General features: G+C 45.8%; 1 pseudogene; it reads right to left on the reverse strand.

Annotated features, from left to right (window-relative positions):
- Positions 1-1,391: 1,391 nt before the first annotated feature.
- LOC117368276 lies at positions 1,392-4,887 on the reverse strand (annotated as a pseudogene).
- Positions 4,888-5,794: the final 907 nt, after the last annotated feature.

Below are 5,794 nucleotides of genomic sequence, written 5' to 3' on the forward strand. Positions count from 1 at the left end.
GGGTGAGATGGACCTCTGGTCTGCCTCAGCGGAGGCAACTTCTTATGTTCTTATCTCTTGAGCTGTTTTCAAATGCTGACTCCCAAAGTGGGAAAGTACACTTTCTTCTGCCCCCACCCCATTATCCCAAATTAAATAAATTCCCAAATTGGCAGGGAACCCCACATACCACCATCTGAAGAGGTCTTTTTCCAGCAGTTCAGACTACCTCCTATACCCATAGCAGCTGGTAGCACTCATTATGGGCCACTATAAAACCAGCCTATCTCAGTCCCAAAGCAAATGAGCAAAAAGATGGCAAAAATACCAGAAAATATACATGAATCATTGAAAAAAAGCATTTATTGCAATGGTAGTCTGAAGATATCACTTTGTTTTTGGGCTTTTAATTGTGTAATGAAGCAGACAGATATCAGGACCACACTGTGTTATTCAGAGGAGGTCTACTTTGTCTGCCACAGCGTAGTCTGCTGATCAATGCTTTTCTTGCTTCCTTAGATCCTGCACTTGATCCAGGATTTCTTGAATTATGTCACTTCTATCTGCTCCAGAAGTCCATCTCAGTGAATGTCCGAGATGGACTTCAGGAGCAGGTGCTACCAGAAGCTACCTTAAGAGACTGGGAATCCAAATGGCAGATGTTTAATGTGAGCAAGTGCAAAGTATGCATATGGGATATAGAAACCTGAACTATAGCTATGTGATGCTGTTTTCTGTGTTAGGAGTCACTGCCCAGGAAAAGGATCTAGGTGTCATTTTTGAGAATACATTGATACCCTCAGCTCAATGTGTGACAGCTGCTAAGAAAGCAAATTAAATGTTACGAATTATCAGGAAAGGAATGGAAAACAAAGATGAAAATGTTATATTGCTCTATGGTATGGCCACACCTGTAAGAACATAAGTGCTTCTGCTGGGTCAGATCAGAGGTCCATCAGGCCCAGCAGTCCGCTCCTACAGTGGTCCATCAGGTCCAGGACCTGTATAGTAATCCTCTATCCCCTTTTTCCTTCAGGAAATTATCTAATCCCTTCTTGAACCCCAAAACCGTACTCTGTCCTATCACACCCTCTGGACGGGCATTCCAGGTGTCCACCACCCTTGGATGGGAGGGGAGAAAGGAAATAGGAAAGGAAAAATTGGGGTGGAAGATAAGAGTGAAATTTTTTTTTGCCCCTGCAAAAGACAGCTCTTCTCTTCCTTAAGGTTTGAGCCACTAGTTAAAGACAGTACAGAGGTCTGTCGGGTGAACTAAGAAAGCCCTCTTTAGTCTAGAACTGGCCCTACCCACGTTTGGCCAACTCGGAATGGAAGAGCCCTTCTGTGGAAGTGACCCTCTGGTCTAGAAGGAGAGCCTGTACCCCTCCCACTTGAGAATGAAAGAGCCAGTGTGAGAAGAAACCATTTTTATTTTGTTCATCACAAAAAGATTACAGCTCCGCTGGGGGTAAAACTGTCTAGCTGTCATCTTCATCCAGGGTCAGTTTATCAAAGAGGTACTCTCCCATGCCCACTTCTGCCGCCTTCAGCCTCTTCAGATTGGTCAGGTAGTCTCCCAACCTCTTGATGAGCTTCACCTCTTCCTCCAAGAAACAGGACTCCAGGAAGTCACACAACTGTCCAGAATGAGACCAGACATTACTACAGTATTTAAAATATGCTATACCAAGAGTCCAGTCATTCTTCAGTTCTTAGATTGAAAAAAAAAAAGCCTAGAAAGAATCCCAATATAACTGCCACATGAATTAGCACCAACACCCCTCCACCTCCCAGCTGCTGAGTGTTTTGCACAGTAATTCTGGTGGGTATTGTACAGCAGCTGAACTGATCCTCTTTTTAGCCAAAAAAGGAGCTCAGATTTTACCGCCACAAGTAATTACAGTATAGACCACCCCTAAATCCCTCCCCACCTGTCCCTCACCAGTAGCTATACATACATGGGGATCAGCATGGTCTGTGGCAATCTTGTGCAGGTCCAGCAGAGCCTGGTTAATGGTCTTCTCCAGTTTTAGGGCATACTCCATGGCCTGGGTCCCATTTCCCCACACATCAGATTCTGGCTTCTGAACACAGGGCATAGGGTTGTCTAAGTACCAGCCCAGGCAACTGTTTATATCACAAGCGATCACCAAGCAAATTGCCTAAGAAACTCATTTTCTAGCTGACTATTTTACATGATAGAACATTTGATAGCAAGAATGAGTCAATATATTAATAGTATTTTATGCACTAGGCAGCGACGTCTACTGTATAATCAAACTATCAATGGTTACAAGCAGAACCAAGACAGATACCTTTGCTCCCATCTCACCCTGAAAAGATTAGAGTAAGTGTCTCGAGGTTCAATGGCTAGGTGAACATGCTTCATTTATTACCTTCACATCCTGCAGGACCACACGCCCCCCCACGCTTGTTCTGGAAGTTCAGGAATCGCTCTGACTGTTCATGTTTCTCCTTGGACTGCTCCAGGAAGAACTTTGAGAACCTGGCCAGGGCCACATCATCCCGGTCAAAATAATATCCCTGAAATAGATAACGGCAGTAAAATCAAACATCCCAGATTTGAGAAAGAGACCCCACCCTATACCTTCAGCATACAGCCGAGCTCCTAGAATAACTTGAATCCAAGGAATCTCCAGCCTACATACTGAGCAAAGGCTCAAGGGATTAACTGCATATTGAAGTGGGAAAGAATGTAGTTGCAGTAGATTTGTTATTTTTAGATAGGGAAATGTGCTTTTTCTCCACCAGTCACCTAAAGGTAGAGGAGACAGGAATAAATGTAGCCACACAACAAGCACAAGGTCAGACCTAGAGCTAAAGGCCTACTGGCAATATCCTCACCCTCTCCAGTCACTCCTAAGCTTCAGCACTTCCCCAGTTACTTAAAGCTTCTCCCATATGTACAAGCTCTGCTCATTTAATCCCTAAAAGCTAGGATCCTTGGGCTAAAACAAACCTCAAAACCGCACTTTCTCTTCGCCATTCAATATATTATTACATTTCTAGACAGTAAAACCTTATGGATCGATGCAGTTCACAAAAAGATAAAAATTAGACATTGCCAGTGATCTACAAAACTTGTCAAAATCGTATTAGTGCTCTAGAAGTTTTGTAAATATTGATTTTAGTCATTTTCTAAAATGTAAAATAGGAACAAGACTTTGTGAATAAAGAGTGTAACTCCCTGTCCCCGCTTGCTGCCCGATAAGCACATTCAGACACATCCAAGTCAGCTCCAATACCCCAAGACATCACTAACCAGATTAAAACATGTGGAATCATATTAAAGTTCCTCCTTCCACTCAGGACTTTTGAGTAATTAAACCAGAACCAGACCAAGCTGATCAGATACCAGCCAAAGCCATTCAAGTATCCTGAACCAGAAGGTTACGAGACAGTCCACAGTCAAAGGTAGACTAATGAACCCCAACCCCCTTTCATTAATGAGGAGAGTAATTTTAATGAATTTACTAGTGAGTGGCTGAGACTAGAGATAAAGGTCATGAGTTTGACCTCAAAATTCTGCTTAACCTCCAGAAAAAAAGGGGCTCCTAGCACCTCACTTCAGGCCAGTGTTGGTATGAGGGGTAGCACAATACCACCTCAGTCCTCCCTCCCACCATATCGTGCACAAGAATGAGAAAAACTGCAACTGGTAGCAACAGTGGCCTAGCCAGACATGCCAGTTTGTATAGGCCTGAGTCCAAAGTGGGCAAGTACACTTTCTTCTGCCCCACCTCATTATCCCAAATTAAATAAATTCCCAAGTTGACAGGGAACCCCAAGCCCCACCAGCTGAAAAGGTCTTGTTCCAGGAGTTCAGAGCACCCCCTGTACCCATAACAGCTGGCAACACTCACTATGGGCCACCTTCAAACCAGCCCTCTACCCTCTTATGTGTGGGCAAACAGCCAGCCTAGTAGTAGCCCATTGAGTACCATTGGCTGCAGCAAGCAAGTAAGACCTCTTCAGCTGGTAGGGATTGGGGATCCCACCAGCCTTAATAAGGGCACCACAGTTATGGGTGGTCAATTGTAAGGGATTAGGAGAAAATAAGGAGATCCAAACCAAGGGAAGGGCATGTTGACTCTAGCCAGAAACCCTCAAGAAGCAAAGGAGGAAAAGGCCTAGGAATCAACACTCCCTTCAGCCCCTAATCAACTCGTACTTTCCCAGGATTGTGGCGATTTGAAAGGGGGAGAGGAATGGCCAAAACCAGGCAGCTCCTCTATACAACACCTGCAACAGGCCAGGACAGTCATTGAGGGACTGTTGTGGTTGGAAACAGGAGTTACAGGGTCCCATTCCTCCACCCTGCTTCTCAGCTCCTATGAGTGTTGAAAATGAGACTTTGCAAGTTCCAAAGCCCACCCCTTGCCGGCAGACACTACTTTCACCAAGAGAAATTAATGAGGATTGTACACACCTTGCTCTAATTACTGACTGTTATGTGGGACCTTTCTATATTCACACTGCCCTTACTCTCTGCCCTACCAGCTCTCCTGGTGAAACTCTTTAAAAGCTAATCATAAAATGCATGCAGTTAGTCCAGAGGTATTACCTTATATCATTGATGGTTTTGTTTTAGTTCTATATATATTATCTAGATCCTTAAAGAAAGGCACCCTGCCCTTCCCACTACCCCTCCCACAAACACACAAGCCCTTTCCTCTTACCTGGGACAGATAGGCATAAGACACCTGCAGGAGCAGATTCACCAGCCTGTTAACTCCAGCCTCACTCTCCTGGTGGAAGTTCTGGCAAATCTGAGAATTCATGGTGGTGGTAAAAAGAGAAAGTAACCTCCAGAAAAGCAGTAGAGACCCTAGGAACAGCACTAGCTCCAAGTCTGTTCAAACACTGTTGAAACAAAACTCAAAGAGACTTCCTGCAGTCTAAAAGCAGAGAGCTGCTGGAATGCTTTTATAGCCCACGGAGGCCACGCCTGTTTTTAGTTCCAACCAATGGCCTGCCCCCCTGCTGGCAGATCCAATGAGAGCTCTTGCATTGGAACTCAACTCAGACTCACACACACCTGAGCACAAAGGCAAACATCATCATGCAGACACACTCAAAGGGGTCTCCAAAGTCCCTCCTTGAGGGCCGAATCCAGTCGGGTTTTCAGGATTTCCCCAATGAATATGCATGAGATCTATGTGCATGCATTGCTTTCAATGCATATTCATTGGGGAAATCCTGAAAACCCGACTGGATTCGGCCCTCAAGGAGGGACTTTGGAGACTCCTGGCATAGACATACAAACACGCAGGGTCGGCTTTGAGGAGAAGTAAACAGGGCAGTTGCCTTAGGCCCCACAGCTACAAGGATCCCCCGACTGCTTGGCAAGGTGAGCTTCCCTCCCTTCCCTACCTGTCACCCACTTGCTGCCCTCTCTCTCCCACTGCCACTTCGGCGGCATATAAACAAATCTAACCCATGCTGCAGGGCCTTAATGCCATGTGTGCCGCTACCGGCTTCCCTCCCCTTCACAAAGCAGGAAGTAACATCATGAGGGGGAAGAAAGAAGCTGGCAGCGGCACACAGGGCATTAAGGCCACATGGCACGGTTACTTTTGTTTGCATGTGGTGGTTCTGAGGGTAGCGGGAGGGAGAGTAAGTGAGCAACAGACAGAGAAGGGTGGGAAACTGGCAGTGGCACACATAGGTTTTGGGCCCCACAGCACAGGTGATAGGCAGCTGAGGTCCAAGGGGAAGGAGGGCAAGGGAGAGAGGGGATCGGCGAGGCCCCCTTCTTAATTTCCACCCTTGGCCCCACAATGTCTATAACCAG

Source organism: Geotrypetes seraphini, chromosome 10 (genome assembly GCF_902459505.1).
Source record: "Geotrypetes seraphini chromosome 10, aGeoSer1.1, whole genome shotgun sequence".
In the NCBI taxonomy this organism is placed as follows: domain Eukaryota; kingdom Metazoa; phylum Chordata; class Amphibia; order Gymnophiona; family Dermophiidae; genus Geotrypetes; species Geotrypetes seraphini.